The sequence below is a fragment of the Lithobates pipiens genome, unplaced genomic scaffold (genome assembly GCF_037356315.1).
Source record: "Lithobates pipiens isolate NorthernLeopardFrog02 unplaced genomic scaffold, aLitPip1_a1.2 Scaffold_10, whole genome shotgun sequence".
Lineage (NCBI taxonomy): Eukaryota > Metazoa > Chordata > Amphibia > Anura > Ranidae > Lithobates > Lithobates pipiens.
The window spans coordinates 86204233-86221279 of NW_027507686.1; the positions used below are offsets into that span (position 1 = coordinate 86204233).

General features: G+C 43.7%; 1 protein-coding gene across 1 annotated transcript in view; it reads right to left on the reverse strand.

Annotated features, from left to right (window-relative positions):
• Positions 1 to 17047, reverse strand: part of SLC12A4 (solute carrier family 12 member 4) — a 435256-nt gene that overhangs the window by 120849 nt on the left and 297360 nt on the right. The window lies entirely within an intron of this gene.

Here is a 17047-nt window from a genome sequence, read left to right on the forward strand (position 1 = left end):
CCACCTGAAACCTATTCTTCCCTCTCGGCCCAAAACAACATAAAGTAGGGCGTCCAACCTCAAGAGTAAAATTGCTCCTAGTAAATTAAAAACTACTCCCATGTCCATCACGGTACCTACCCTCATCCCTCTTGTGGGAATATACCGGTGTCATAAGAAACTGTGCAAAATGTGCATCTTTGTGGAACATGGGCAGAAGTCTTTCCACACCAAAGGCACTACCTATAGTCTGAGGGACTTCAATAATTGTTCCTCAGATTATGTGGTATATGGCTTTACTTGCCCCTGCGGTCTTATCTATGTTGGCTGAACTATACGGCCGGCTAGACAAAGGTTTGGGAAACACAGGCGGTCGATCGAAGGCAAAACTGACCCACACAGTGTCCCCAGACATTTTGTCACTGCACACCATGGGTCCACCTCTGGCCTCAGGGTTTGGGTCATAGAACAAATTCCCAGCTCTCTTCCATCAGCTGAACGCTTCAAAAAACTTTGCACAAGGGAAACTTACTGGATCTACTGCCTAGACACCTTAGCGCCTGGTGGAATTAACGAAAGTATTGAGATTTCGACTATTCTTTGATTCCTCCTCTTTCTATTATTACTTGTTATATATATTTTTTTTTATTCAGGTCATTCCCTCATTTATTTTTTTGTTTTTGTTATATATGTATACAGTTCTTTGTATATATATTTAGTTCTTTTTTTTTCATTATATATATATATATAAATATATATATATATATATATATATATATATATATATATATATATATATATATATATATATTTTTTTTTACATATATACTTTTTTTCCCCCTTCATCATTTCCTTATTCCCTTTTTTTAATATATTTAATTTTTAATTTTTATTTATATATATATATATATATATATATATATATATATATATATATTTTTTTTTTTTTAATTATATATATTTTTTTGATTTATATATATATATATATATATATTTTTTTAGTTTTATTTATTTTAATTTATTTTTTAGTTTTATTTATTTTTATATTTATCTCTATTTTTATTTCCACATCCATCATTTTCATTTTTATTTCTTTTTCATTCTTATATTTTTATTTTTATTTTATTTTTTTCCATCAATTCCTATTTATTTTGTCCTTCTCCCTCTCACACATTTTTTTTTTTTTTCCATTCATTTTTCACTTTAACCACTTGCTTACTGGGCACTTAAACACCCTTCCTGCCCAGACCAATTTTCAGCTTTCGGTGCTCTCACACTTTGAATGACAATTACTCAGTCATGCAACACTGTATCCAAATGAATTTTGTGTCCTTTTTTTCCCACAAATAGAGCTTTCTTTTGGTGGTATTTGATCACCTCTGGGGTTTTTATTTTTTGCGCTATAAATGAAAAAAGACCGAAAATTTTGAAAAAAAACGCATATTTCTTTGTTTCTGTGACAGAATTATGCAAATTATTAATTTTTCTTCATAAATTTTGGCCACAATTTATACTGCTACATATCTTTGGTAAAAATAACCGAAATTAGTGGATATTATTTGGTCTTTGTGAAAGTTAGAGAGTCTACAAGCTGTGGTGCGAATCGCACAAAATTGATCACATCTGATGTACTGGTGACCTATCTCGCTTCTTGTGACCCGAACAAGTCAGGAAAGTACAAATACCCCCCAAATGACCCCTTTTTGGAAAGTAGACATTCCAAGGTATTTAGTAAGAGGCATGGTGAGGTTTTTGATGTTGTCATTTTTTTCCCACAATTCTTTGCAAAATGAAGATTTTTCATTTTCTTTATTTTTCTCCACAAAATTGTCATTGTAATAGGTTATTTCTCTCACGTGGCATGTGTATACCACAAATGACACCCCCCAAAAAATTCTGCTACTCCTCCTGAGTATTACAATACCACATGTGTGGGACTTTTTCACAGCCTGGCCACATAGAGAGGCCCAACATGCAGGGAGCGCCATCACGTGTTCTAGAAGCATAAATTACACATCTAACTTGTTGACTACTTATTACACTTTTGAAATACCAGGACAATGACACGTGACACTGATGACAGATGGCACTGATACGTGGCAATGATGACACTTATACGTGGCACTGATGACACGTGGCACTGATGACAGATGACACTAATATGTGGCACTGATGACACGTGGCACTAATACATGGCACTGATGACACGTGGCACTAATACGCGGCACTGATGACACGTGGCACTAATATGTGGCACTGATGACACGTGGCACTAATACGTGGCACTGATGACACGTGGCACTAATACGCGCCACCGGTGACAGATGGCACTAATACGTGGCACCAATGACGCGTGACACTGATGACAGATGGCACTGATAAGTGGCATTGATGACACGTGACACTGACAACAGATGGCACGTGACACTGACAGGTGGCACTGATGACAAATGCCACTGATACGTGGCACTGATGACAGATGGCACTAATACGTGGCACTGATGACAGATGGCACTATGTGGCACTAATAACACGTGGCACTGATGACAGATGCCACTTATACGTGGCACTGATGACAGATGGCACTGGGGACAAATGGCACTGACAACAGGTGGCACTGGGGACAGATAGCACTGCGGGCAGGTGGCACTGGGGTGGGGTGGATTGCACTGGGGTGGATGGCACTGGGGCGGATGGCACTGGGGCAGGATGGCACTGGGGCGGATGGCACTGGGGCGGATGGCACTGGGGCAGGATGGCACTGGGGCAGGATGGCACTGGGGGGGGGCATGGCACTGGGGGGGGGTGGCTCTGGGGGAGGATGGCACTTTTTTTTTAACTTTTTTTTTACTTTTTTTTTTTTTCTTTTTTACACTGACGGCTGCTGCAGCCGTTCTTCTCTCCCCTCTCACACGCTGTCTGTGTGAGGAGGGAGAGCGGCGCTGAGAGATGATCTCATATGTTTACATATGAGATCATCTCCCATTGGACACGCCGATCACGCTGTAAACGGCCGCTGTGATTGGCCGTTTACAGCGATCTGTGTTTGCCTGTCCCCGGGGGACACGGCAAACACAGAACTTCCGCGATGCGTGCCCGCGGCGGCGCGCATTGCGGAAGTAAACACCAGGCCGTCCAGGGACGGCCAGGCGAGGGAAGCCGTCCGCCCTAAGGCCGTCATTCGGCTATAGGGCGGGCAGGAAGCGGTTAATTACTAACTCCTCTTACTTCACCACACATATATAAATAAACATATATACATGTCCATACATATATCTTGCACTACTCTTTCTCCCATTCACTCCTCTTCTTCCTGTTTCCATTTTATCTCTGTGTCCTCACATTATTATGGTCCCCCTACATTGGTCCGTGCCTCATTAGTTCCTATGCCTGTATATTGGTTTCGGCATCCCCGCCCCTTTTCCCTCCCCTGTGTGCTATTTATAGCCCTGCCCTGATTCCAAGTGCCCAGCTTGATAAAGGAGCGCAGCCGTCCTGTCATACACGGTCTTGCCAGCTCAGGAAACGCGTTGCATCCCCTGTGACGTCATCTCCCGTCGCCCGGAGTTCCTCGTGCGTTCCATGCCTCGGACTAACGCTCACTGCTCTACATCGGCCGGCTCTGTACATCTAATACAGCCCCCAGGAGCGGACACACGCCGACAGGACTCCCTCAGCGCAAGGGATACAGATGACACATCGAGGGTCTCCCTCCGGTTTGGAACCTTTACATTGCCTGTTAATGTACCACTTAATGTGAGTGTTTTTAACCACCTGTGCATTAAATAAGAATTTTACAGTCTACACTCAGAGGCGCCTCTCTCTCATCTTTACATGCTATTATTGAGCTTATGATCTACCAAAATCCCCAGATCCTTCTCCACTATGGATTCCCCCAGTTGTACTCCCCCTAGCATGTATGATACATGCATATTCTTAGCCCCCAAGTGCATAACTTTACATTTCTCAACATTAATCCTCATCTGCCACATAGTCGCCCAATTAGACAGAGCATTGAGGTCGGCTTATAAATTGGATAGATAGATTGGGCTTACATTTTTTTCTTTTTCAGCAACTTCTCTCTCAGCGCAACCTCCGCAATATTCATAGCCCTACACAGGATATTCGTCTTATACCCCTGAGCACAGAATCTATTGCACATTTCTTAATTCTCCTGTTGAAAATCCCCCTCTTCGCTGCAGATCCTGCGTAGCCTTAAAAATTGTCATACTGGAATCCCACGTGTAACGTGGGTTGGATGTCCAAAATCCATGCAAAGAAGGGTATTACCCTAAAAGGGTTTTCTGTATAGAATGGATACAATGTAATCCCCTTTACTGGATAAAACAACATTAAGAAAAGGAATTGATCCGCTGTCCAAGTTCCCCCATAAACCATAGGTTCAAATCATTGGTATTCAAACACGGCAAAAAAATATCCAAACTTCCCACAGAATCAGAACAAATGAACAACAGATCGTCTATGTAACGACAGTAGAATCTAGTGACCAGATGGAACAGATTAGTATCTCCAAAAATGCGCACCCTCTCCCACCAACCATTGTGTTCTGTTTGTTTTTACTTTGTCTCTTGAAATAAACTTTAATTGCATTGTTTATGGGAGTGTAGCCATTCTTCCTGTTACACATTTTAGTTACCCATTTATGGTCTCAAGCAAGGATGATGGGGACCTAGGAGAGGAGAGGAAAGCGGACAGGGCCTACAACCAAATTAACAAAATATAATGACCGGGGAACTACCAAAACTGCAAGGGATATATCACCAAACTTCATAAAGGGTATGGGAGGGGATTAAGGGAGGTAGGGGGAATGGACAGGGGGAGGAGGGAATAAGAGGTAAAGAAGCAACCAGGAAAAGCAGTTTTTCTCACCCGGGACCAAGAAATAACCACAAGTCTTGGGGGCTCAGTAAGGTTGTGAGACCTACTGCAAATGGCCATCAGTGTTAGGGATGAGCTTCGTGTTCGAGTCGAACGCATGTTCGTCTCGAACATCGGTCGTTCGTGCGTTCGCCGAATTCCGAACGTTTGGGCCGTTCGCGGCAAAATTCGTGTGGCCCACAATGCACTGCGATGGCGCAATGCATTGCTGTCTCACGATTGGCCAAGCATGCACTGTGACCCCGCATGCTTGGCCAATCGCAGCGCCAGCAGCGAGGAGAGCAATGGTTGGACACAGGCATCCTGCCTGTGGCCAATCATAGCTCAGCCTGTGTAGTGCACGCCCCACACTATATAAAGCCGCCTTTCAGGCGGCCTCGTGTAGTGTTTGTTAGCATCTGAAGCAGTGGGTGTTCTGTGTACCTTCAACACAGTTACACACCAATCGTTTTTGGCTGATTTACTATTTTGCTCTTGTGTAGTGGTTACTGTCTGTGCCCTGACCGCAGTATACACCACTATATTCACCTCACCTATATAGCTAGTGATCTAGCTTTAATAATAGAGCTTGCAGTCAGTAGTGTTAGTGCGTGCTGTCTGCGTGCTCTGTACCCAGTACATACCACTATATACACCTACATAGCTGTTCTCTATTTGAGCCCGATTGTCATCTGCTGGAGTTATTGGAAGTTGTGCTGTGCTTCCAGCACAGCACAGTATACATCTGTATATACCCCTTTAACTCTGCTGTTTTCTGGTTATTGTCTGCGTGCCCTGACCGCAGTATACACCGTGATATTCACCTCACCTATATAGCTAGTGGTCCATCTTTAACAATAGAGCTTGCAGTCAGTAGTGTCACTCAGGAGATAGTGCGTGCTGTGTGCGTGCTCTGTACCCAGTACATACCGCTATTATCCACCTACATAGCTGTTCTCTATTTGGGCCCGATTGTCATCTGCGGGAGTTATTGGAAGTTGTGTGTGCCTCCAGCACAGCACAGTATACATCTGTATATACCCCTTTAACTCTGCTGTTCTATAAAAAAGGCATCTGCAGGAGTTAGTGGGTGTTGTGTGCCTCCAGCACAATATAAACTACCCAACCACTGTTTTACCCAACTCCCTTCAGGCCATTACCATGTCTGGAAGGCCAGCAAGGAGAGGCAGACAGGCGCGAGCCGATAAAAGAGGGCAAGCAGGCTCTGTGTCTAGAGACAACAGTGCTGGTCGTGGACGCGGTGCATTGTCATCAGCACGTGGCCATGGGACATGCTTGTCCTTCTTTTCTGCAGCTGGACATGTTGAACCGCAACATGCCAACGACTTGGTAGAGTGGATGACCAAGCCCTCTCTTCATCCTCCTCATCCTCTCTCACCCAGTCTCAGGGTAGTAGAAAAGCAGCTGCCAACACATCGTCGTCCCTCCTCTCAATGTCATCATCAGTGACTCCTTCCCTAGACCCACCACGTCCTCCTGAGGAGTCTCCTGAACTCTTTGAGCACAGTGTTGGGTACATGCTCCAGGAGGATGCCCAGTGTTTGGTGGGCTCTGATGATGACACTCAGCTAGAGGAAGGCAGTAGCGTGAGCGCAGAGAGAGAGGATGCTCAAGAAGCACAGCAATCTGGCAGTCATGTTCCACAAGCTGCAGCATACTGCCAGGTTTGCTACAGCGATGAAGAGGGAGGGGATGATGAGGGCACTGACTCCACGTGGGTGCCTGGAAGGAGGAAGGAGGGAGGAGGAGGAGGAGGAGGCACATGTCCAACGAGGCAGGATGCCCTCCGGGGGCCAGCTTAGGGGCAGCACACCGACGGAATCACACCGCAGAGCTCCGCCTGCGCAGAGCGCTTCCTCTGCGCGTTATTCTAAAAGTTCTTTGGTGTGGGCCTTTTTTGAGACGAGTGCATCAGATCGCACCGCTGCTATTTGCAACATATGTCTCAAGCGTATCTCACATGGCCAAAACATCAGCCGCTTGGGCACCACATGCTTGACCAGACATATGTTGACCTGCCATGCAGCTCGTTGGCAAGCGTACCTGAAAGACCCACACCAAAGAACAAAGCGGACCTCTCCTTGCTCCTCATCAGCTGGCATCTCTAACCCCACTAGACCTTCAGTCCTCTCTGAAACCTGCTCTGAGAGGAATGAAGGTGTAGAATTAGGTGTGTCACAGCCAAGTGCTTCCGGGAACTCTGCTAGTGGTACATCCACATCCGATTATAGCAGGCAAATGTCCCTGCCCCAGCTGCTGGACCGGCGGAAGAAGTTCACTCCCAGCCATCCACATGCCCAGCGGTTGAATGCTAGCTTGGCTAAATTGCTAGCACTTCAACTGCTGCCTTTTCAGTTGGTAGACTCGGCCCCCTTCCGTGAGTTTGTACAATGTGCGGTTCCTCAGTGGCAGGTCCCCAAACGCCACTTTTTCTCACGGAAGGCGATTCCGGCTCTCTACCGGCATGTGGAAGGCAATGTCCTTGCCTCGCTGGACAGGGCGGTCAGCGGTAAGGTGCATATTACCGCTGACTCATGGTCCAGCAGGCATGGACAGGGACGTTACCTGTCTTTCACGGCCCATTGGGTCACCCTTCTGGCTGCTGGGAAGGATGCAGGACAAGGTGCAGTAGTGTTGGAGGTTGTTCCGCCACCACGCCTCCAAAATGCTACTATTGGTTGTGACACACCTCTCTCCTCCACCCCCTCCTCTTCTTCTTCCTCCATGGCCTCTTCCAGTGCTCTGTCCTCAGAACCAGCGGTGCTCCGTAGGCGTTGCAGGGGCTACGCAAGTACGCAGGCAAAACGATGCCATGCCGTGCTTGCGCTGGTTTGTTTGGGGGACAGGAGCCACACTGGGGCGGATGTTTTGTCAGCTCTGCAGGGGCAGGCCGAGAGGTGGTTGACGCCACGCCAGCTTAAGCCAGGAATGGTGGTTTGCGACAATGGCACCAACCTCCTCTCCGCCCTCCGACAGGGACAACTGACCCATGTGCCCTGTGTAGCTCACGTCCTTAACCTGGTGGTGCAGCGGTTCTTGGGCAGGTACCCCGGCTTACAGGATGTCCTGAAACAGGCCAGGAGAGTCTGTGTGCATTTCCGCCGATCATTTAATGCCTGTGCTCGGCTGGCTGAGCTCCAAAAGGAGTTGAACCTGCCCAAGAACCGCCTTATATGTGACATGCCCACCAGATGGAACTCAACATTGGCCATGCTGCAGCGGCTGCACACGCAGCAGAGGGCCATCAATGAGTACCTGTGCGACTACGGCACCAGGACAGGGTCAGGGGAGCTTGGTTTTTTCTCACCACGCCAGTGGGGCATGATCAGGGATGTATGCACTGTCCTGTCACCGTTTGAGGAGGCCACAAGGATGGTGAGCAGTGACAGTGCATGCATCATTGACACTGTACCTCTTGTCCACCTCTTGGAGCATACGCTGCGTGGAATAATGGACAGGGCACTTGAGGCAGAACAGAGGCAGGAAGAGGAGGACTTCCTTGCCTCTCAAGGCCCCCTTTATCCAGACAGTGTTCCTGCTGTGCCACCCATCACACAGGAAGAGGGTGAGGAGGAGGAAGAGGAGGAGGAGGATGATTGTGTCAGCATGGAGGTGGAGGCTGGCACTCAGCATCAGCATCAGCAGCAGCAGTCTTATAGGGATGATTTACAGTCCCAAGAAACACGTGGACTTGTACGTGGCTGGGAGGAGGTAGCTGCGGATCATGTTGTCCTTAGTGACCCAGAGGACTCCGGACCGAATGCCTCAGCTAACCTACGCTGCATGGCCTCCCTGATCCTGCAAAGCCTGCGGAAGGATCCTCGTATTCTTCGGATCAAGGAGAGGGACCATTACTGGCTGGCCACTCTCCTTGATTCACGGTACAAGGGTAAGGTTGCCGACCTTATCTTGCCATCGCAGAGGGAGCAGAGGATGAGACATCTCCGGGAGGCCTTGCAGAAAGCTCTGTGCAACGCGTTCCCAGAGACTGGGAGGTCACAAACTCCTGGTCCTGGACAACGTGTTGCTGAGGCATCAGTCAGAAGGAGCGATGGAGAAGGTGGCCGTCTGACTGATGCTTTCAGACAATTTTTTAGTCCGCAGCCCCAAGGTATGATTGGTTCCAGCACCCATCGCCAGCGTCTAATTTACATGGTGCAGGAATACCTAGGGGCAAGGTCAGACTTGGACACCTTTCCCACTGAAAATCCTCTGGCTTACTGGGTCTTGAGGATGGATCACTGGCCAGAGCTTGCACAGTATGCAATTGAGCTACTGGCCTGTCCTGCATCCAGCAATCTTTCGGAACGCACCTTCAGTGCTGCTGGTGGCTTCGTTACCGATCACAGGGTGCGCCTGTCCACCGAATCAGTTGATCGACTGACCTTCATCAAGATGAATCAGTCTTGGATCACCCACAGCTACCAAGCACCTGAAGCTGATGTAACCGAATAATTTTTTTTGAAATACCACATCCCTTCAAGACTGCCTATGCTGATGCTGAGTGACTGTCCTGTTATGTTGATTGTCTATCCTTTTCCTCCTCCGCTGATATGTTGGAAGAACATTTTTGGTTCTGGGTGATGCCAGCAGCCCAATTTTTCTGCCCCTGTTTAACAGGGGCGTTTAAGTACAATTTTTGATGCAATGCTTTGCAGCAGGGCTAATTCCTGCAATAAAACTAGAGTGTATGGCAGAGGTTGCAGTGTGATGGCACCAGTGCCTAAGGCCCAATTTTTCTGCCCCTGTTTAACAGGGGCGTTTAAGTACAATTTTTGATGCAATGCTTTGCAGCAGGGCTAATTCCTGCAATAAAACTAGAGTATATGGCAGAGGTTGCAGTGTGATGGCACCAGTGCCTAAGGCCCAATTTTTCTGCCCCTGTTTAACAGGGACATGTAATTACAATTCTTGATATAATATTTCACAGGAGGGCCCCTTCCTGTGCCCACCCAGAGTAACGGTGAGGACTTATAGTGTTGTGGCACCAGCACCACAACCACCAAAGGTCAATTTTTCTACCACTGTTCAACAATGGCATGTAATTACAATTCTTGATATAATCGTTCACAGCAGGGCGCTCCAGCGCCCACCAAGAGTCACTTTGAGGGCTTACAATGTTGTTGCAAAACCAACACCTTGTTCCGCCATTTCTGCAGAGCATATAGGGCAGGCCCCTACTTTCAAACATCCAATTTACAAACATCTCCTACTTGCAAACGGAAGGAGACAACAGCAAGTGAGATGAAAAAAGATGGACGACAAAACAAATTATACAGGGGTGATAACCCTTCCCTATGTTTTCCAAAAAGCTTAAAAATAGTTTTTTTGACTGGAGCTACACTTTAAAAATGTACCAGTTGAAAATTACAAACAGATTCAACTTAACACAACAAACCTTCACAGTCCCTGTCTTGTTTGCACCGCCTGTATACTGCTGTTCTGAGTATATAGGGCCTGGGGGCCACACGCATTTCCTTTTTTTTTATATGGGTACGGGGTTCCCCTTAATATGCGTACGAAACTCAAAGGGGCTGGTAATGGGCAGGGAGGGCTACCCATGCCATTTTTCTGAATGATTTTCAACCATATTGCAGGAACCAGATATAACATTAAAACCGCAAGCAGTTTTAAATGGTGTTATTTCCGTTTAATGTCATTTTGTGCAGGGACTGTTCTAAACACGGGAAACACGTGGCACTTCACAGGCATACTACAGACACCCCCCAGGCACCATATTTAAAGGAATATTTCACTTTTTTTTTCACTTTAATCGTCATTAAAATCAGTGCTCCCGCCAAAACGGTAGTTTTTAAAACTTTTTTTTGCAGTGACCCATGTCCCCTGAGGCAGGAGGCAGGTCGCCAAACTCTTTTTAGGACAGTATCTTGCATATTAGCCGTTAAAATTAGCACTTTCCAATTCGAACGTTCGAGTCCCATAGACTTCAATGGGGTTCTAACGTTCGTACCGAACGCGGGGGTCGTTCGCAAGTTCTGGTGCGAACCGAACCGGGGGGTGTTCGGCTCATCCCTAATCAGTGTATACAAAATATTGCCACCGCCTCTATGTGTGACAAAAGATCTCCCTGTTATGTAGCGTAGCCGTGAGGTCCTCCATGTTCCAAAGGTCATTGATTTTGGAAAACCAAAGAGACTTTGAGGGCTGACCTACAGCATAAAGGCATACAGGCCCTTGCTGCGTTCAACAAGTGGATTGGAAGCCTTATATTTATTTAATGGGTCTTTCTGTGAGGTGCAGAATGGCCAGTCCCGGCCACTGCTTGCTAAAACTGAGTAATTCTTGGGCCGTCCTAAAAATTATGTAGCATCGTACCCTGCCTAGCACCACATCACCAGTCTGTGTCTTTTTTTTTTATAAATTCTTTATTTTTTCATCTTTTCTTTCCATAGATTTCACATTACATTTCGTTTTACATCTACAACTTCTTTAACAGCTATAACAGTCTTATAATATTTCAATCCGTACCTCAATTCCATGTCATCCTCCCCCCTCCCTCACCCTTCCCTCCCAGAAAAATAAATAAATAAATATACAAACAAGAGAAAAAAAAAAAAAAAAAGTTTGAATTTTCACTATAATCCCCCCCCTCACTCCCCCCCCCCCCCACCACCACCCGCCTGCTCTATCATATTTCGAAATGTTTCACATCATACTTTCTCTATAATTTAGATATGGAGCCCAGATCTTCTGATATTTCTCGTCTTGATCTCTCATTGTCATTGTTAAATTTTCCATTTGTTGGATTTCTGCAATTCTCTGAAACCACTGTGCTCTAGCTGGAGGGTTGCTTTTTTTCCACAGAACCGGGATGCATGCCCTTGCTGCTATCAATAAATGTCTCAGCAAAGAATTTTTGAATCTTTCTATTGCCATTGGGATGTCCAGCAGCAGAAAAGTTGCCGGTTTATCTCCCAGGTCAATTCCTGTAATCCTTACAATAGTATCGGCTACCATCTCCCAGAACACTCTCATTTTTGGACATTCCCAAAATATATGTAATAATGTTCCTTCTGCTCCATGACATCTCCAACATGTCTCTGATATCTGGGGGTAAATTTGATGTAACACTTTTGGTGTTCTATACCACCTAGTAAGGATCTTGTATCCCCCTTCTTGATATCTGCTTGCCATCGAGGCCTTTTGATTAAACCACAGCATCTTATCCTTTTGTTCTGGGGAAAACGTAGTCCCTAAATCTCTTTCCCAAGCCTGTAAAAAGGGCAAATCTTGTAAAGTCTCCTGTTCTATTAACATACTATAAAAATAAGACATCAGATGTCTCAGTTCCTCTCCTTTCAAACAGATCTCTTCAAACTCAGTCAATGCCCTTATTTCTACGTATACCTTTGATTTAGATCTAATAAAGGCTTCTAATTGCCTCATTCTGAAAGGGTCTAGTCCTATTGTCATTCCTTTTTCAATATCTTTTTTAGTCATTAACCGGTTGCCTACCGAGAAATGACAAATTCTACTCATACCTCTATCTTGTATTGTTTTAAACTTTGGATCTGTCATTCCCGGTAGAAATGCTGGGGTACCAAGGATAGGAAGGAGCGGACTGGGAATTCTTGAAATAGATGTTTTCCTGAATACTCTTTTAGTTATTCGTAATGTCTCCCCTAGTATTGGATGTTTTCTCAATCCCATTGGTATTTCTGTATCTGGAATCCACACTAATCCTTCCAATGGGATATCTGTCGCTGCTTGTTCTGTCTGTATCCACGGTTTTTCGTTTTTAAGCCTACACCATTCCACTACTCTAGTTAAGTGTGAGGCCTCCTGGTATTTTATTGGATCTGGAAGTCCTATCCCTCCTTTTCCTTTGGGGAGTACTAAAATATCTCGACGTACTCTTGCTGGCTTCCCAGCCCAGATGAACTTCATAAATCTTGATCTAAGATCCTTAAACAAACTTGAAGGGATCTTAATTGGTATAGTTTGAATTATGTATAACAGTCTGGGCATCACATTCATCTTAATAATATTGGTTCTCCCGAACCATGTAAAAATCTCTTTGTCCCATTTTTGAAGATCTCTTTTGATCTGTCTTACCAGTGGGATATAGTTAAGTTCAAACAATTCATTTAGATTTTTTGACATTTTTGTTCCTAAGTAACTTATATATGAATTCGTCCATCTAAAATCAAATTGCGTGGACACTGCTTGCAACTGAGGCGAATCCATCTCTACTCCCATTGCCTCCGATTTTCCATAGTTTATTCTAAAGTTGGATATTTTCCCATATTCTCGTAGCTCCATTAGTAAAGATGGGAGAGATGTAATTGGGGACGTTACAAAAAAGATCAAATCATCTGCATAAGCTGCCAACTTCTGATCCTCATTTTTTATTTTTACCCCCCTGATATCCACATTGGCACGTATTTTCCTTAAAAAAGGTTCTATTGTCAAAATGAATATCAGGGGTGAGAGGGGACATCCCTGGCGTGTTCCATTTAAAATGGAGAATGGCTCTGATAATCTGTCATTCACTTTCACCCTAGCACTTGGTTTTGAATATAAGTTTAGGATCCATCTCAGCATCCCCTCCCCCAGGCCTATATGTTGTAGTACTGCTTTTAAGAATATCCAATCCACCCGATCAAACGCTTTTTCTGCATCCGCAGATACTATCACCATTGACTTATGCAATTTTTGTACCAGGTAAATTGTGTTCACCACTCGTTGCGTATTTTCTCTTCCTTCTCTCCCTGGGACGAATCCCACTTGATCTGGGTGTATTAGTTCCGGTATCAAATTTATCAATCTCATGGCTAATATTTTTGTGAACAATTTAAGGTCCACATTCAACAACGAAATAGGTCGGTAGCTGGGACACTGAGAGGGATCCTTTCCTTCTTTCGGTATTACTGTTATATGCGCCAGTAACGTTTCTGTTGGAATTTGCTTCCCTTCCCGTATTGAATTATAGGCTTCCACGAATCTCGGAGCCAATTTCTCCGCGAACATTCTATAATATGACAAAGTAAATCCATCTGGACCTGGTGATTTACCTAATTTCAATATTTTTAATGCTTTTGCAACTTCCTCTAGAGTGATTGGTACATCTATTTCTCTGGCCATTTCCTCTGTTATTTTTGGCATTTCTGTCCTTTCAATATATTCTCTAGCGATCTCTCCTTTTTTTAACTCCTCTGCCAACGTAGGCTTCTTTTCCAACTGATATAGCTTCTCATAGTATTCTTTGAATACCTGAGCAATTTTCTCCGATGTATTAACCATTTCATCTCTCTGTGTCTTAATTTGTGTAATTGAATTCCTAGTTGTGCTTTCTCTGAGGGCGTTTGCCAACAGTCTCCCTGGTTTATTCCCAAATTCATAGAATCTCCGTTTCCCTCGAGTTAGCTTTGCTTTCGCTTTATCTATTAATTGGAGATTTAATTTTTCACGCAGACCCTCTAATTTCTGTTCTACTAATTGTGCTTGTGATTTTTTATGTACTGTTTCTAGTTCCCTAATCTCTTTAAGCAAGTTATCAATCGTTTCATTCATTCTGCGTTTTCTATGTGCTCCCATGGATATAAATATTCCTCTCATGACACATTTATGTGCTTCCCATATACAAAAAGGTGTTGTTTCTCCTACTTTATTTGTTGCAAAAAAAACATCCAGTTCTTGTTCTAATTTTACCTTATATTCATTATCCTTTAGTAATGTTTCATTTAACTTCCATTGCCATTCCCTTGGTTCAGCTTCCCCTAATTCAATCACACAACTCGTCGGGGCGTGGTCTGATAGTGTAAATAGGCCAATTGAGGCTTCCACTAGGGATGTAATCACATTCTGGGAGATTAAAATATAGTCAATTCTAGAGTAAGATTTATATTTTGCCGAGAAAAAAGTATAATCTCTGCTCTGTGTGTGAACAGCCCTCCAGCTGTCGATCAGCTGCAGTTCTTGCATCATTCTCTTTACTTTCCTTAATTTGACATAAGATAGATGAGACGAGCCTTTTGATGTGTCTTTTATTGGATCCAAAGCCATATTTAGGTCGCCTCCTAACACTAATATTCCCTCTTTATGTTGTTGAATAATCTGTAAATAGATTTCTAGAGAGGTTACTTGGTTTTCATTTGGCAGATATATATTTACCAATGTCACTTTTTGGCAGCCCAATGTACCTTTTACTATCAGGAGGCGACCTTCCTCATCCATGTATACCCCTTGTTCCTTCCATGGTGTCTGTCTTGCTATTAAAATAGATACCCCACAGGATTTCGAGTTCTGTGAGGTGCTATGATATACCCAGGGGAAATAGTGACCTTTACTCCAAGGGATCCTATCCTTTTTAAAATGAGTTTCCTGTAAGAAAACTATTTGAGATTTAAATCTTTTCAACTCCATTATTAATCGTGTACGTTTCTCTGGGGTGTTTAGTCCCTTAACATTGTATGATGTGAAACTTATTTTAGTCATTTTTATTGTCAGTTCGGGGGGGGGGGGGAGGGAAAAAGAGAGGAGACGAAAAATAAATAAATATATAAAAATAAAACCCAATCCACGCCCCAAAACTACCCCTTCTTTCAGATAAATGAGAGACAGATACTATATCCGGAGCTGTCCCCCAAGAATAAAAAAAAAAAAAAAAAAAAAAAAAAAAAACCCAACGCCTCCGACTTTTCCTCCACCTGGAGGAGAGGCGTTTAATATGGGGGTGTTAGTGAGCAAAAGAGGAGCAAGTGAACCGCGCCCACAACCAGCGTTCTCCACACTAACAATAATTATTTTTCTACCACATTCATCTTTTTCTTGTTAACATAGACATGATCTTTATCATTATCTTTACTTAATCCTTTACTTTTCACATATTATCTCTATTCTTCCCCTTTATTTCTTTTCCCTTTCTCTTTCTCTTTCCCATCTTCTCTCCCTCCTCCCCCTCATCATTTCTACTGCTACCCCTCTCTTCTTTTCCTTAAGTAAATTACTCTCCCCTCAACCCCCCCCCCCCCCCCCCCCGCTATCAACAGGAAAGGGAGGGCAGGAGGGGAAGATGTGCGGGGGACACAAAAAAACAAAAAACAAAACACAATCTCCCCCTCCCCTCCCCTTCCCCCTCCAAAACCGAGTAAACCTTCACCCCCCCTCTCTATTCACTCTACTTCCCCACCCCACCTCTCCCCCCTAAGGGAGTCCTATTAAATCAATCCACATTTTGTGTCATTTGTGTCATATCCATGCAATCAAAAAAAAAAAAAAAAAAAAACAAAAAAAAAAAAAAAAATATATATATATATATATATATATATATATATATATATACATATATATATATATATAAACCATAAGGATACTTATAATTTCCTTTCCCATCCCCTCCCCCTACCACATCCCCTGTCTTAAATCCAAAACCGTGTATATCAGAGTGCACACATTATCTCACACTTCCATTTTACCATCCCACCCTCCTCCCAATCCCTTTAACCTACCATACCCACTTCTCCATTTGTAAGAAGTCCTATTAGATCACTCTACAAAAACAAAAACAAAAAAAAAAAAAAAACACAATCTCCCCCTCCCCTCCCCCATCCCCTCCCCTTCACCCTCCAAAACCGAATAAACCTTCACCCCCCTCTCTATTCACTCTACTTCCCCATCCTACTTCTCCCCTCCAAGGGAGTCCTATTGAATCAATCCACATTTTGTGTCATTTGTGTCATATCCGTGCAATCACAAAAAAAAAAAAAAAAAAAAAAAAAAAAAAAAAAAAAAAAAATATATACATATATATATATATACACACAAACATATATGTATACATACACATATATATACATACATAAACCACAAAAATACTTATAGTTTCCTTTCCCATCCCCTCCCCCTACCACATCCCTTAACATAAATCCAAAACCGTGTATATCAGAGTGCACACATTATCTCACGCTTCCATTTTACCATCCCACCCTCCTCCCAGTCCCTTTAACCTACCATACCCACATTCTCCATTTGTAAAAAATCCTATTAGATCACTCTACTTTTTATATGTGTATCATACAAAAAATAAGTAAATAAATAAATAAATAAATAAAAAAAAAAAAATAAAAAATAAAAAAAAAAATAATTATATAATATACTCTATTATCGCCCTTCATCTATGTTTCATATTCCTTATTCGTGCAAAAAA